Consider the following 17,405-nt stretch of genomic DNA (forward strand, 5'->3'; position numbering starts at 1 on the left):
ACGAAACTTTGCTGTAGTCTCTCAATAAAATCGTCCCAATCATCACCAACACAGTACCTCTCGTCTGTGCTGCTAGTGACCATGCTCGCGTGGTTTAAATCCCATTTTCTCATTGCCAATAATATGTCCTGATTATACAGTATAAATGCACACGAGGCCCATACTAGAGAGAAGGTCACTCTGTGACCAGTAACCTTTATTAGCCAGCACTGAAGTGGAGAAAATGGGTGGAGCTTCTCCTTTTATACCTGAAAGTCCAGGTTCGGAGTGTCTCCCACAAGTGCACCACCTAGTGCTCAGTGTTCTCACGGTGTACAACTTAGGTCAGTTTATACATGGATTACATAGAAACATAGAAACATAGAAAATAGGTGCAGGAGTAGGCCATTCGGCCCTTCGAGCCTGCACCGCCATTCAATGAGTTCATGGCTGAACATGCAACTTCAGTACCCCATTCCTGCTTTCTCGCCATACCCCTTGATCCCCCTAGTAGTAAGGACTACATCTAACTCCCTCCTGAATACATCTAGTGAACTGGCCTCAACAACTCTCCGTGGCAGAGAATCCCACAGGCCCACCACTCCCTGGGTGAAGAAGCTTATCCTCATCTCGGTCCCAAATGGCCACACCCCCATCCTTAGACCGTGACCACTGGCTCTGGACCTCCCCAACATTAATAAGAACATAAGAGTTAGGAACAGGATTATGCCATCTAGCCCCTCGAGCCTGCTCCGCCACCCAACAAGATCACGGCTGATCTGGCCATGGACTCAGCTCCACTTACCCGCCCGCTCCCCATAACCCTTAATTTCCTTATTGGTTAAAAATAATGATCCGTTTATTCCTACCCTCTGCCCTCTGATCATTAACTAATCCTCAATCCATGACAGCATACCATCCCCAATCCCATGGGTTCCAATCCTGTGCAACAACCTTGTGTAAGTGCTTCCTGAAAATCCAAATACACCACATCCACTGGTCCCCCCTCACCCATCCTGCTAGTCACAACATCAAAAAACTATCTGATTTATCAAACATGATTTTCCCCCCCCACATCTCTGCATGTTGCCACCCAAGTAATAATCTCAAACCTGATTTTATGTAATGCTCCCTAAATATATACAACCATCCATACATGCCTCATATACTTTCTAAAGTTAAAGAAAGTTGACATCATGTGGACCCTGACTGCTCTGCCGCATGTACATGCGAGTGTGATGTGGCCCTGCATGTACCATAACTTTGTCATGTTTGGGAACTTCAAGGATTGATTCCAATGTCTGAGCAAGTTTACCCAGGAGCTAGCTGAGCTGTAGAAGGGCCCAATGACAGTTGATTACATGACACTCTCCATACCCCTTGATCCCTTTAGCCGTAAGGGCCACATCAAACTCCCTCTTAAATATATCCAATGAACTGGCATCAACAACTCTCTGCGCAGGGAATTCCATAGGTTAGCAACTCTCTGAGTGAAGAAGTTTCTCCTTATCTCAGTCCTAAATGGCCTACCCCTTATCCTAAGACTATGTCCACTGGTTCTGGACTTCCCCAACATCGGGAACATTCTTCCCGCATCTAACCTGTCCAGTCCCTTCAGAATCTTATATGTTTCTATGAGATCCCCTCTCATCCTTCTAATCTCCAGTGAATAAAGGCCCAATTGATCCAGTCTCTCCTCATATGACAGTCCAGCCATCCCTGAATCAGTCTGGTGAACCTTCGCTGCACTCCTTCAATAGCAAGAACGTCCTTCCTCAGATTAGACCAAAACTGAACACAATATTCCAGGTGAGGCCTCACTAAGGCCCTGCACAACTGCAGTAAGACCTCCCTGCTCCTATACTCAAATCCCCTAGTCATGAAGGCCAACATACCATTTGCCTTCTTCACTGCCTGCTGTACCTGCATGCCCGCTTTCAGTGACTGATGAACCTCCCTTTTCCTAATCTGCCGCCATTCAGATAATATTCTGCCTTCGTGTTTTTGCCCCAAAAATGGATAACCTCACATTTATCCACATTATACTGCATCTGCCATGCATTTTCCCACTCACCTAACCTGTCCAAGTCACCCTGCAACCTCTTAGCATCCTCCTCACAGCTCACACCACCACCCAGCTTAGTGTCATCCGCACACTTGGAGATATTGCACTCAATTCCTTCATCTAAATCGTTGATGTATATTGTAAAGAGCTGGGGTCCCAGCACTGAGCCCTGCGGCACTCCACTAGTCACTGCCTGCCATTCTGAAAAGGACCCATTTATCCGACTCTCTGCTTCCTGTCTGCCAACCAGTTCTCTATCCACATCAGTACATTACCCCCAATACCATGCGCTTTGATTTTGCACACCAATCTCTTGTGCGGGACCTTGTCAAAAGCTTTTTGAAAGTCCAAATACACCACATTCACTGGTTCTCTCTTGTCCACTCTGCTAGTTACATCCTCAAAAAATTCCAGAAGATTTGTCAAGCAGGATTTCCCTTTCATAAATCCATGCTGACTTGGTCCGATCCTGTCACTGCTTTCCAAATGCGCTGCTATTTCATCCTTAATGATTGATTCCAACATTTTCCCCACTAATGATGTCAGGATAACCGGTCTATAATTACCCGTTTTCCCTCTCCCTCCTTTTTTAAACAGTGGTGTTACATTAGCTACACTCCAGTCCATAGGAACTGCTCCAGAGTTGATAAACTGTTGGAAAATGATCACCAATGCATCCACTATTTCTATGGCCACTTCCTTAAGTACGTTGGGATGCAGACTATCAGGCCCCGGGGATTTATCGGCCTTCAATCCCATCAATTTCCCGAACACAATTTCCCACTTTATAAGGATATCCTTCAGTTCCTCCTTCTCACGAGACCCTCGGTCCCCTAGTATTTCTGGAAGGTTATTTGTGTCTTCCTTCGTGAAGACAGAACCGAAGTATTTGTTCAATTGGTCTGCCATTTCTTTGTTCCCCATTATAAATTCATCTGAATCCGACTGCAAGGAACCTACGTTTGTCTTCACTAATCTTTTTCTCTTCACATATTTATAGAAGCTTTTGCAGTCAGTTTTTATGTTCCCTGCAAGCTTCCTCTCCTACTCTATTTCCCCCCTCTTAATTAAACCCTTAGTCTTCCTCTGTTGAATTCTAAATTTCTCCCAGTCCTCAGGTTTGTTGCTTTTTCTAGCCAAATTATATGCCTCTTACTTGGCTTTAACACTATCCTTAATTCCTCTTGTTAGCCATGGTTGAGCCACCTTCCCTGTTTTATTTTTACTCCAGACAGAGATATACTATTGATGAAGTTCATCCATGTGATCTTTAAATGTTTGCCATTGCTTATCCACTGTCAACCCTTTAAGTATCGTTTGCCAGTCTATTCTAGCCAATTCATGCCTCATACCATCGAAGTTACCTTTCCTTAAGTTCAGGACCCTAGTTTCCGAATTAACTGTGTCACTCTCCATCTTAATAAAGAATTCTACCATATTATGGTCACTCTTCCCCAAGGGGCCTCGCACAACACGATTGCTAATTAGTCCCTTCTCATTACACATCAGCCAGTCTTGGATGGCCATCTCTTTAGTTGGTTCCTCGATATATTGCTCTTGAAAACTATCCCTAATATACTCCATGAAATCTTCCTCCACCGCACTGCTACCAGTTTGGTTAGCCCAATCAATATGTAGATTAAAGTCGCCCATGATAACTGCTGTACCTTTATTGCACACATCCCTTATTTCTTGTTTGATGCTGTCCCCAATCTCACTACTACTGTTTGGTTGTCTGTACACAACTCCCACTAGTGTTTTCTGCCCTTTGGAATTCCGCAGCTCCACCCATACCCATTCCACATCACCCAGGTTAATGTCCCTCCTTACGATTGCATTAATTTCCTCTTTAACCAGCAACGCCACCCCGCATCCTTTTCCTCTCTGCCTATCCTTCCTAATTGTTGAATACCCCTGGATGTTGAGTTCCCAGCCTTGGTCACCCTGGAGCCATGTCTCCGTGATGCCAATTACATCATATCCGTTAACTGCTATCTGCACAGTTAATTCGTCCACTTTATTACGAATACTCCTCGCATTGAGGCACAGAGCCTTCAGGCTTGTCTTTTTAACACACTTTGCTCCTTTAGAATTTTTCTGTAATGTACCCTTTTTGTTTTTTGCCTTGGGTTTCTCTGCCCTCCACTTTTACTATTCTCCTTTCTATCTTTTGCTTCTGCCTCCATTTTATTTCCCTCTGTCCCCCTGCTTAGGTTCCCATCCCCCTGCCATGTTAGTTTAACTCCTCCCCAACAGCACTAGCAAACACTCCCCCTGGGACATTGGTTCCGGTCCTGCCCAGGTGCAGACCGTCCAGTTTGTACTGGTCCCACCTCCCCCAGAACCGGTTCCAAGGTCCCAGGAATTTGAATCCCTCCCTTTTGCAACACGACTCAAGCCACGTATTCATCTGAGCTATCCTGCGATTCCTACTCTGACTAGCACGTGGCACTGGTAGCAATCCTGAGATTACTGCTTTTGAGGTCCTACTTTTTAATTTAGCTCCTAGCTCCCTAAATTCGTCTTGTAGGACCTCATCCCGTTTTTTACCTATATCGTTGGTACCTATATGCACCACGACAACTGGCTGTTCACCCTCCCTTTTCAGAATGTCCTGCACCCGCTCCGAGACATCCTTGACCCTTGCACCAAGAAGGCAACATACCATCCTGGAGTCTCGGTTGCGGCCGCAGAAACACCTATCTATTCCCCTTACAATCGAATCCCCTATCACTATAGCTCTCCCACTCTTTTTCCTGCCCTCCTGTGCAACAGAGCCATCCACGGTGCCATGAACTTGGCTGCTGCTGCTCCCCCTGATGAGTCATCCCCCTCAACAGTACCCAAAGCGGTGTATCTGTTTTGCAGAGGGATGACCGCAGGGGATCCCTGCACTACCTTCCTTGCACTGCTCTTTCTGCTGGTCACCCATTTACTATCTGGCTGTGTACCCTTTTCCTGCGGTAAGACCAACTCGCTAAACGTACTATTCACGTCATTCTCAGCATCGTGAATACTCCAGAGTTCATCCACCCGCAGCTCCAGTGCCGCAATGCGATCTGTCAAGAGCTGGAGGCAGATACACTTCCCACACACGTAGTCGTCAGGGACACCGGAAGCATCCCTGACTTCCCACATTGTACAGGAGGAGCATAACACGTGTCCGAGCTGTCCTGCCATGACTTAACCCTTAGATAAACTTAATTTGGCAACAACAATGCTAAATGTTACTTACTGATAAAGAAAAGAAAAAAGAGAAACTACTTACCAATCACCAGCCAATCACTTACCCCTTTGGCTGTGATGTCACCTTTCAATTTCTTTCTGCTTCTTTTTTACCTTCTCACCCCGCTGCAGCTGCACTGGTCGGCCTCTCAATTGCCCAAAGTCCTCCTCGACTGCTGCCGCCTCCGATAGTTTGTCTTTGCGACGGATGTAAGGTTTGGTCTCCTCACACATTTGCTTGGGTATGGCAGACCAATGACCACTAAGGATACAACGTTTTGCAACTGATAATATCGGGTCCTGGCTGATCCAGGTCTTAACTTGTTGGGCGGTGACAGGAGTTCCTTCACTGTCAAAAGCATCCATGACTAACAGTAGGTTTGCCGGTTGTGGCTTTTCCACCTCCAGTGTGGGCAACAGCAGAGGGCTCAATGCATCGGCACAATTCTCAGTGCTATGTTGATGGCGAATGAAATAATAATAGGCAGATAATGTCAGCGTCCACCTCTGGATGCGGGACGATGCATTGGTATTGGTGCCTTTGTTTTCTGAAAACAGTGAAATGAGTGGCATGTGATCTGTTTCCAGTTCAAATCGAAGACCAAACAGGTACTGATGCATCTTTTTAACCCCATACACACAGGCTAGTGCTTCTTTCTCTACCATGCAGTAGGCTCTTTCTACCTTTGATAAACCTTTTGAAGCATATGCAACAGGTTGTAATTTGTCCGACTCATGAGCTTGTTGGAGCATGCAACCAACTCCATATGACGAAGCATCACAGGCCAATACTAGACGCTTACATGGATCATAATGTACCAGCAGCTTTTTAGAGCAAAGCAGATTAGTAGCTTTCTCAAAAGCTCTATCTTGAGACGCACCCCAAACCCAGTTATCATCTTTTCTTAGCAGCATGTGCAGTGGCTCTAATAATATGCTCAATCTAAATAAAAATGACCAAAGTAGTTGAGTAGACCAAGGAACGAACGCAGCTCCGTCACATTCTGAGGCTTGGGTGCATTTTTGATGGGTGTCGTTTTCGAGTCCGTAGGCCTGATACCGTCAGCATTAATTTTCCTTCCCAGGAATTCGATTTCTGGTGCCATGAAGATGCATTTCAAGCGTTTCAGTCTGAGTCCCACTTTGTCCAGACGATGTAGAACCTCTTCCAGGTTGTTCAGATGTTCGACGGAGTTACGACCTGTGACCAGAATGTCATCTTGGAACATGACGGTTCTGGGGTCGGACTTCAGTAGACTCTCCATGTTCCTCTGAAATATGGCTGCAGCTGAGCGAATTCTAAAAGGGCATCTGTTGTAAATAAACAGTCCTTTATGAGTGTTGATGCAACGTAAGTTTCTTCGACGTGTCGACCAGCTCCTCTGTCATGTAGGGCAAAGTCAGATCCAGTTTTGTGAACAACTTCCCCCCGGCTAGTGTTGCAAACAGGTCATCAGCCTTCGGTAATGCGTATTGATCCTGTTTCGAAATTCGGTTGATCTTAACCTGATAGTCTCCACAAATCCTGACAGTGCCATCACTCTTCAACATGGGAACAATGGGGCTGGCCCATTCGTTAAATTCGACCGGTGATATGACCCCTTCATGCTGGAATCTGTCCAGTTCGATTTCGACCTTCTCCCTCATCATGTACGGAACTGCCCGAGCTTTATGATAGACGGGTCTTGCATCCTCGTCTACGTGGATCTGCACCTTGGCTCCCGTGAAATTGCCGATGCCTGGTTCAAACAGCGAGGGGAACTTGCTCAGCCCTTGAGCACATGGAGAATCCTCTCCGACGACAATGCTTTGATCTCGTTCCAGTTCCATTTGATTTTTTCTAACCAGTTCCTGCCAAACAGCGTTGAACTATTGCCTGGACCAATCCATAATGGTAAATCGTGAAATGGTAAACCGCACCATCATACGACACCTTGATTACTGCACTGCCAATCACGGTTACGAGTTCTTTACTGTACGTACTCAACTTGGCATTGACTGGACTCAGCTTAGGCCTCACAGCCTTAGTATCCCACAGCCTGTCGAATGTCCTCTGGCTCATTATTGATTGAGTTGCACCCGTGTCCAATTCCATCGATACCGGCACACCATTAAGTTTTACATTAATCATTATCAGTTAGCTCTTTGTGAGAAACAAATACAGTCCATACACTTCCTCCTCTGGTATCTTGGGTTGCATATCCGGATCCGCGCTAGACTGGTCATCATCCTCCATGTGATGTGTCGCAGCACGCTTGCTCAGTTGCGGACACATGCACTGGAGATGCCCCGCTCTTGAACAGCCTTTACAAATGTACTGTTTAAACTGACACTGATGATGCCGATGATTTCCCCCACAACGCCAACATGATGATATCGGATTAATTCCCGTTGGCGGACTTTGGGCTGCCACAGATTTCGCGTACGCAGTCGGGTGGTTCTGCCATATACAACGATACTATCTTGTTTACAGTACTTGCTGAGTTCTGATTTTTCAAAGATATCTGCTTTAAGCTTTAATCCGTCGTCGTGCATGATTGAGCAAATCACCCAGGATCACCTCGTGGTTGATGCCGATTACAAAGAAGTCCCACAGCATATCCGCCAACGCAGTTTCGAACTTACACGGTCCAGCTAGACGTCTTAGGTCGGCAATTAATTCTGATACATCCTGGCCCTCAGAACGAACATGCTTGTAGAATCAATATCTTGAGATGATGATGCCTTCATCTGGGATTTGAGATGATCACGTACCAGAGCACACAATGTTTCATAGTCCTTGTCCGTTGGACTTAAGGGCGAGAGGAGATTCTTTATGAGTCCATAGATTTTCGGACCGCAAATCGTGAGGAGGACCGCTCCGCGCCGAACTGCGTCTGCCTCCTTCTCCATTTTGTTGGCCACGAAGTACTGGTTCAAGGGGGCTACAAAGTCTGCGCAATCTGCTTTCTCCAGGAATCGTTCCAGAATTCCAATTATGCTCATTTTTGCATGTGAAGGTTCTTGTTACCTCGTCGCCAAATGTTGTGTATGCAATAACTCAATAGACTGAATACTGTAAACTCCGAACAGGTACAAATCTGGCTCCACTTTATTAAGACCCAAAGTGATTACATTACAAGATGGCTGGCCTTTTATACCTGGGCCACACACATGTGCACACAGCCCAATAACCTCCAACAGTGGCACCACCTGGTGGCTAGTAAATCCAAGCATACATACATGACAGTAGCATAGTGACCTGGTCTTGTCTGAGTGATTAGAATACATCCAGGCATAGGAAGCACACCGATGGAGGGGCTGGGACACCTGCCATGATCTGTGGGGGAAATTTAAAATAGATGCAGCCATTTAATAGTGAGTGGTCACATAGGAGGACAAAATTCTTCTAGGCTATGAAATGGCTATAATAGTTTTAGGATATAGAAACATAGAAAATATAGAAACATAGAAAATAAGTGCAAGAGTAGGCCATTTGACCCTTCGAGCCTGCACCACCTTTCAATATGATCATGGCTGATCATTTTTGCAACTTTAGTATCCCATTCATGCTTTCTCTCCATACCCCCTGATCCCTTTAACCGTAAGGCCACATCTAACTCCCTTTTGAATATATCTAACGAACTGGACTCAACCACTTTCTATGGTAGAGAATTCCACAGGTTCACAATTCTCGGAGTGAAGAAGTTTCTCCTCATCTCAGTTCTAAATGGCTTACCCCTTATCCTTAGATTGTGACCCCTGGTTCTGGACTTCGCCAACATCGGGAACATTCTTCCTGCATCTAACCTGTCCAATCCCGTCAGAATTTTATATGTTTCTATGAGATCCCCTCTCACTCTTCTAAATTCCCGTGAATATAAGCCTAGTCGATCCAGTCTTTCTTCATATGTCAGTCCTGCCATCCCAGGAATCAGTCTGGTGAACCTTCGCTGCACTCTCTCAATAGCAAGAATGTCCTTCCTCTATTTGTTTTTCTAAAAGCTGCATGAGGAGAATGAAGTGGATGGTCAAAAGCAAAGGAAGACAAGCCCATTGTAAAGGTCCAAAGCAGAGCCTCTGGGAAAGTGATGCAGCACCAGACCCTGTGTTTCATCGCTGACAAAGTGGAAATGGTGCTGCATGAGGTAGGTGCAAGGAACATGTGTCCTTTTTGACACTCCAGGCCACCCTACAAAATAAAAGTGCACCATGCTCAGTAAGTGGTGGAATCCAGGCTAAATACTGTGTACAGTACTGGCAAGATCTGGGAACAGTTGCAGGAGAAGAGGGCATACGTTAAGGAATCTCGCAAAGTAATAATACACAAAAGAATCAAAATCAGGCAGACAATGCTACGATTTTATGTCATAAAGTATTAGAGGTCAACCCAGTCTACATTTAATACTCATCCATGCTAAGCCCACATGTTACCTTATAACTCGTTCACTGCTTCTCATGCATACTGTACTGTAGAAAGGCATACAGTCATGCTGTAACTTACAACTGGAAGCATTGTCACACTCACATCGTCCAAGGACTTTACACATAAAATTGTTGTATTATAAAGATGGTCATTTACTAACACCCAGGATAAACTTCAGGTTGTGGGTAAGACAGTGATGCCCTGTGTAATATAGCTCCACCTAGTGGACTATTGCTCAACCTAGTGGACTACTGTGGTAATGCAACTGCTGCTGTAAATACAATAAAAGTCACATGATGTATTGGAGCCATCTTGTAGTGTGTTTGTTAGTGATGTCGTAAAGAATATATCACAATTGGCGCTGTGGATGCGATAATCGGATTCCCTAGCTGAAATTTTGTGTTGGTGGATGATTCCAGCCAAACAACAGAGAGACTTTGAGAGGTCATAGAAACATAGAAAATAGGTGCAGAAGTAGGCCATTCAGCCCTTCGAGCCTGCACCACCATTCAATATGATTATGGCTGATCATGTAATTTCAGTACCCCATTCTTGCTTTCTCTCCATACCCCTTGATCCCTTTAGCCGTAAGGGCCACATCTAACTCTCTTTTGAATATATCTAACGAACTGGCCTCAACAACTTTCTGTGGCAGAGAATTCCACAGGTTCACAATTCTCTGAGTAAAAGAAGTTTCTCCTCATCTCAGTCCTAAATGGCTTACCCCTTATCCTTAGACTGTGATCCCTGGTTCTGGACTTCCCCAACATCAGGAACATTCTTCCTGCATCTAACCTGTCCAATTCCGTCAGAATTTTATATGTTTCTATTAGATCCCCTCTCATTCTTCTAAATTCCGGTGAATATAAGCCTAGTCGATCCAGTCTTTCTTCATATGTCAGTCCTGCCATCCCTGCCATCCTTTGTTTTGCAGCACAGCTAAAAATCCAAAGTAAATTACAAGCACACTTGGCTGAACTGAGGATTCCAGATGGCTGTGCCTAGGGGAATAATAGAGCGCTTGGATGAGTTCCATCATGACCAAGAGACTTGCGGAGTGTATGTGGAGCCGCTAGGAATGTTTTTCACTGCAAATAATATTGTCAAAGTCCCCGATGATGAAAACCGTAACTGGCTGGTGTTAGAAAGAAAACAAGCTATTTTCCTGACTGATGCAGGCCCCGAGGTGTATGAAATCCTAAAAAATGTGCTTCTTCCCATCAAGGCAAAGGACAGGCCACTGATTGGGATTCTCAGCATTACAATCCTTAGCCCCCAGAAATTGCTGAAAGTTATCGTTTTGGAATATGAGATCAGTTAAATGATGAGAGTATCAGTGAGTATATTGTAGCTTTAAAAAAGCTATCCATTCACTGTCATTTCAGAAACTTTCAGAACCGAGTATTGTGTGACTGCTTTGTTTGAAAAATGAAGCAATCAGAAGAAAATTATTGACAACACCTAACTTGACTTTTGATTTAGCATGTCAATGGATATGGCCAACTAATACTCCTGAGAATTTCATGCCATTTCCAGTCGTCAGCCAATCAAGGTGTATCGCCTACAGGTTAGAAGTAACTGGCAGTTGGGCCCCAAGGCCTCAGCAACTTGCCAAGGTAAAAGTGCATTAAAGTCCTGCTATCAGTGTCTGGGACAACACATTGTTCAAAGCTGTCTGTTGTGTATCTGTAAAGCATGTTCCGCCACCAGGGAGTGCATCCCCTGAAGTCCCAAGGGATCCCAGCATCCCTTGGGAGCACTGTATATAAGCTGCCACCTAAGGCCTGTTCCTCACTCTGGAGTGTCTTAATAAAGACTGAGGTCACTGTTACTTTAACCTCCCTGTGTGCAGTCTCATCTGAGTTAGGAACACAATAACTGGCAACGAGTATAAGAAGCCAACGCAAAGATGCAGCAAACTGTGGGCATCCTGGAGAAGTTCTCAGGGTGAGGACTGGGAAGCCTATGTCGAACGGCTAGACCAGTACTTTGTAGCCAACGAGCTGGACGGAGAAGGAAGCGCTGCAAAAAGGAGAGCGGTCCTTCTCACGGTCTGCGGGGCACCGACCTACAGCCTCATGAATAATCTTCTGGCTCTGGTGAAACCACAGATAAGTCGTATGAGGGGCTGTGTACACTGGTTCGGGAGCATGTTAACCCAAGGGAGAGCGTGCTGATGGCGAGGTATCAGTTCTACACGTGCCAACAATCTGAAGGTCAGGAAGTGGCGAGCTACGTCGCCGAGCTAAGGCGACTTGCAGGACAATGTGAGTTTGATGGCTACCTGGAGCAAATGCTCAGTGACTTTTTTGTACTGGGCATTAGCCATGAGACCATCCTACGAAAACATTTGATTGTAGAGAAACCGACCCTCAGTAAGGCCATTGCGATAGCACAGGCATTTATGTCAGTACACAAGTGCTAGCAATGTTCATAAATTAACGGGAACTGTGTTTGCGAGCAGAAATGTACAGGGCAGAAACTACGAGTTTGCAACTGCCAGCAGACCTCAGGTGATGCAGATGACTCAGAGTCCCCAACAAAGGATGAATGCAAGGCAATTCATACCTTGTTGGCGTTGTGGAGGCTTTCATTCAGCCTATTCATGCCGCTTCAAAGAGTATGTTTGCAAGTGCTGTGGAACAATGGGGCACCTCCAACAAGCTTGCAGATGAGCTGCAAGCTCTGCAAAACCTGCTAACCACCACGTAGCAGAGGAAGATCGGTCCATGGTGGATCAAAGCAATTTCGAGCCTCAGAGAGAGGAGGCAGATGCTGAAGTACACGGGTTGCACACATTTTCGAGAAATATCCACCTATAATGCTAAATGTAAAATTGAATGACTTACCCGTAGCCATGAAACTGGACACTGGCGCTAGCCAATCCATCATGAGTAAAAAGATGTTTGAGAGACTGTGGTGCAACAAGGCATTCAGACCAGCCCTGAGCCCCATTCACACAAAACTGAGAACGCACAAAAAAGAGCTTATCACTGTCCTGGGCAGCGCCATGGTCAAGGTCACCTACGAGGGCACGGTGCATGAACTGCCACTCTGGATTGTCCCGGGCAATGGCCCCACACTGCTTGGAAGGAGCTGGCTGGGCAAAATCCGCTGGAACTGGGATGACATCCGAGCGCTATCACATGTCGATGAGGCCTCATGTACCCAGGTTCTTAACAAATATCCTTCCCTTTTTGAGCCAGGCATTGGAAACTTTTCCGGGGCGAAGGTGCGGATCCACTTGATCCCAGAGGCACAACCCATTCACCACAAGGCGCGAGCGGTACCTCACATGATGAGGGAGGGAGTGGAAATCGAGCTAGACAGGCTGCAACGCGAGGGCATCATCTCCCAGTGGAATTCAGCGAGTGGACCAGCCCAATTGTTCCAGTACTCAAAAGTGATGGCACGGTCAGGATTTGCGCCGATTATAAAGTAACTATTAATCGTTTCTCGCTACAGGACCAATACCCGCTACCTAACACAGATGACCTATTTGCGACTGTGGTAGGAGGCAAGACGTTCACCAAGCTCGACCTGACTTCACCTACATGACGCAGGAGTTGGAGGAGTCTTCGAAGGACCTCACCTGCATCAACACGCACAAGGGACTGTTCATCTACAACAGATGCCCGTTTGGAATTCGGTCGGCTGCAGCGATCTTCCAGAGAAACATGGAGAGCCTACTCAAGTCGGTACCATGCACGGTGGTTTTTCAGGACGACATATTGATCACGGGTCGGGACACCGTCGAGCACTTACAAAACCTGGAGGAGGTCCTCCAGCGACTGGATCGCATAGGGCTGTGGCTGAAGAGGTCGAAATGCGTCTTCATGGCAACAGAAGTGGAGTTTTTGGGGAGAAAGATCGCGGCAGATGGCATTCAGCCCACAGACGCCAAGACAGAGGCTATCAGGAACGCGCCCAGGCCACAGAATGTCACAGAGCTGCGGTCGTTCCTGGAATTCCTCAACTATTTTGGTAACTTCCTACCGGGGTTAAGCACCCTCTTAGAGCCTCTACATGTGTTATTGCGTAAAGGTGAGAACTGGGTATGGGGAAAAAAACAAACAATTGCTTTTGAGAAAGCCAGAAACATTTTATGTTCCAACAAGCTGCTTGTATTGTATAACCCGTGTAAAAGACTTGTGCTAGCATGTAACACGTCGTCGTACGGAGTCGGGTGTGTATTACAACAAGCTAACGTTGCGGGGAAGTTGCAACCTGTCGCCTATGCCTCCTGGAGCTTGTCTAAGGCCGAGGGGGCCTACCGCATGATTGAGAAAGAGGCATTAGCGTGTGTGTTCGGGGTAAAGAAAATGCATCAGTATCTGTTTGGCCTCAAATTTGAGCTGGAAATCGATCACAAGCCCCTCATAGCCCTGTTCGCTGAAAACAAGGGGATAAATACTAATGCCTCAGCCCGCATAAAAAGGTGGGCACTCGCGCTATCAGCTTGTAACTATACCATCCGCCACAGTCCAGGCACCGAAAACTGTGCGGATGCTCTCAGTCGACTACCATTTCCCACCACAGGGGTGGAAATGGCGCAGCCTGCAAACTTGTTGGTGGCACAGCCCGCAGACTTGTTGATGGTCATGGAAATGTTTGAAAATGATAAATCACCTGTCACGGCCCGCCAGATTAGGACTTGGATCAGCCAAAATCCTCTGCTGTCCCAAGTAAAAAACTGTGTACTGCATGGGAGCTGGGCCAGCATCCCCGTTGAAATGCAAGAGCTAATCAAGTCATTCCAGCGGCAAAAGGACGACCTGTCCATTCAGGCAAACTGCCTATTGTGGGGTAACCGTGTAGTGCTACCCAAAAAGGGCAGAGAGACGTTCATCTCGGATCTCCACAGCACACAACTGGGTATAATAATGATGAAAGCGATAGCCAGATCCCACGTGTGGTGGCCCTGTATCGACTCTGACTTAGAGTCCTGTGTACGTCAATGCAGAGTGTGTGCTGAGTTGAGCAACGCGCCCAGAGAGGCACCACTAAGTTTGTGGTCTTGGCCTTCCGACTATGATCTATGTGGGCCCGTTTCTCGGTAAAATATTCCTGGTGGTGGTGGATGCTTTTTCAAAATGGATTGAATGTGAAATAATGTCGGGAAGCACCGCCACTGCCACCATTGAAAGCCTGAGGGCCATGTTTGCCACCCACGGCCTGCCTGACATACTGGTCAGTGACAACGGGCCATGTTTCACCAGTGCCGAATTTAAAGAATTCACGACCCGCAATGGGATCAAACATGTCACCTCGACCCCGTTTAAACCAGCCTCCAATGGGAAGGCAGAGCGGGCAGTACAAACCATCAAACAGAGCCTTAAACAAGTCACAGAAGGCTCACTCCAAACCCACCTGTCCCGAGTACTGCTCAGCTACCGCACGAGACCCCACTCACTCACAGGGGTGCCCCCAGCTGAGCAACTCATGAAAAGAACACTTAAAACCAGACTCTCGCTGGTTCACCCCAACCTGCATGATCAGGTAGAGAGCAGGCGGCAACAACAAAATGTAAACGATGGTCGCGCCACTGTGTCACAGGAAATTGATCTGAATGACCCTGTGTCTGTGCTGAACTATGGACATGGTCCCAAGTGGATCGCGGGCACGGTGATAGCTAAAGAAGGGAGTCGGGTGTTTGTAGTCAAACTAAACAATGGACAAATTTGCAGAAAACACCTGGACCAAATGAGGCTGCGGTTCACAGACTGCCCTGAACAACCCACAGCAGACTCCACCTTTTTCAAGCCCATAACACACACCCAAAGGATCAACAACACCACTCCGGACCAGGAAATTGAATCGGCCCAGCAAGGCCAGGCTCACCCAGCAGCCCTGCAGGGCCAACAACACGCCAGCCCAGCGAGGGCACAGCCAACACACCAGAACAGACATTTGTACTGAGGCGGTCCACCAGGGAAAGAAAGACTCCCGGCCGCTTCACCTTGTAAATAGTTTTCACTTTGACTTTGGGGAGGAGTGATGTTGTGTATCTCTAAAGCATGCACTTCCATGTTCCGCCACCAGGGAGTGCATCCCCTGAAGTCCCAAGGGATCCCAGCATCCCTTGGGAGCACTGTATATAAGCCGGCCCCTAAGGCCTGTTCCTGACTCTGGAGTGTCTTAATAAAGACTGAGGTCACTGTTACTTTAACCTCCCTGTGTGCAGTCTCATCTGTGGTAGGAACACAATACTGTCCATATGTGAAGGCAGAATGTTTCTTCTGCAACAAAACTGGGCATCTTGCGAAGGAATGCCGACTGAAGAGTAAACAGATGTTCAATGCTAGAGGTAGAAATCGCCAGAGACTACCTAGCATGGAAGAAGAGCAACAGGACGAGGAGATTCTGGAGATACATGTCATCAGGAGCACAAGGATAGATATGTAATGGCGATTCGCAAAGTATCATCATTCAAGTAGACCAGGATACCCATGGAAATTGACACTGGTGCATCCATGAGCTTAGTACCAGAATCGCTATATCTCAACAAGTTGAGTGATTTTCCACTGGAGATGTAAAAGATAGAGCTGCGAGGCTACTCAGAAGAGCAAATCCCTGTGGTAGGACATCGCACCGTACTGGTGAAATACAAAGATCAGTTTCAGAGCTTGCCTCTTTTAGTACTATCAGGAGACAAGCCTGCCTTAATAGATTGGGATCACTGAAGCTGGATTGGAATGAGATTTTTCATGTGGGAACGAGATTTGCATCGAAGGATAATGTCATCAAGCATTATCCAAAGGTGTTCCGTGAAACAGGCAGTCCGATCCAAGGCTTCAAGGCAAGTGTCAGGGTACAGAAAGATGCTAGACCAGTTTACTGCAAACCACGTCCCTTACCATACACACTCAAGGAGAAAGTTGAGCAAGAACTCAAAAGACTAGAAACTGTAAACATTATCTCTAAGGTAGATCTAAGTAATTGGGCTACACCCATTGTTGTTGTACCTAAGTCTGATGGTAATGCTGATGCTATATGCAGGTTGCCATCCCCATTACAAGTTACACCCAATAGGGAAGAAGTGTTCTATTTTTCATACATTGATGAACTGCCAGTCACAGCTGAAGAGATTGGTAAGGCAATCACCTGTGACCCAGTTATGTCAAAGGTGTATGATTGCAAAGCAAATGGCTGGCCAAACTAGGTATCAGAGAAATATATTCCTCCATACTTCGTTCATAGGAATGAATTATCAGTGGATAAAGATTGCAACAGTAGTTATTCCAAATAAGTTCAGGTCCAAATTGTTAGGTGATCTTCATGACCAGCACCTGGGAATGTGCTTGATCAAGAGTTTTGCATGCAGTTACTTATGGTGGCCAGGTCTAGATAAAGACATAGAGCACATCGTTAGTCAGTATACAATATGTCAATCAGTAAGCAAGAAACCACCATCAGTATCATTACAGCCATGGAAATGACCTCCCAGGGTGTGGCAAAGGTTACAAGTAGATTTTGCTGAGCTAGAAGGACAACAATTGTTCATTGTGACTGATAGCCATTCGAAGTGGGTAGAGGTGTTTCCAATGTGTAAAATAACAACAAGCAAAACAATGGACAATTTGCGAAGATTATTTTCTTCATATGGCCTCCCAGAAGAAATTGTGTCTAATGATGGACCACAATTTTGTTCAGAAGAATTTGCACAGTTCATGAGCAGAAACAGTGCGAAATGTATCAAAGTTCCACCGTACCACCCTGCTTCAAATGGTG

Source organism: Pristiophorus japonicus, chromosome 10 (assembly GCF_044704955.1).
Source record: "Pristiophorus japonicus isolate sPriJap1 chromosome 10, sPriJap1.hap1, whole genome shotgun sequence".
Classification (NCBI taxonomy): domain Eukaryota; kingdom Metazoa; phylum Chordata; class Chondrichthyes; family Pristiophoridae; genus Pristiophorus; species Pristiophorus japonicus.